We start from the raw sequence: 469 nt of genomic DNA, 5'->3' as shown, positions 1-469 counted from the left end.
AGGGGCGGCTCCCAGGGGCCTGCTCCACCCCCTGGGGCGGCAGGAGGGCTCAGCTGCTGCAGGGGGTACAGGACCAGACAGCCCCGCTCCTTCCAGGGAGCACAGGACCTCCAGGTGCTCCGACCTGGGCCGTGCGGGGAGGGAGTGCCAGGCCGGCTGAAAGGGAAGGTGGGGGCCTGGGAGAGCGGGATGGGGGGGCAGTGAGGGGGCCTCTCCGGGAGGCTGTAGGGGGGCAGCGAGCTCAGGGACCAGGGACTCACAGGCTGCCATGGGTTTGAGAAGCTGAGCGTGAGGGACGAACGTGAGTGACTTCACTTTGAAAGGTTCCGCTCCCTGGGCTGAGGCCTCTGGGGGGAATCCAGCGGTGCCCCCTGCACCCCCGCAGCGGCCCAGCCCCTCACAAGATCTCTCCCCTGCAGGTGCTGGGGGAACCCTGACGCCGAGCTGAGCGAGATGCCGCCGGAACCCC

The sequence above is a fragment of the Myotis brandtii genome, unplaced genomic scaffold (genome assembly GCF_000412655.1).
Source record: "Myotis brandtii unplaced genomic scaffold, ASM41265v1 scaffold97, whole genome shotgun sequence".
NCBI classification, from domain to species: Eukaryota; Metazoa; Chordata; class Mammalia; order Chiroptera; family Vespertilionidae; genus Myotis; species Myotis brandtii.
This window is presented reverse-complemented; position numbering follows the sequence as displayed.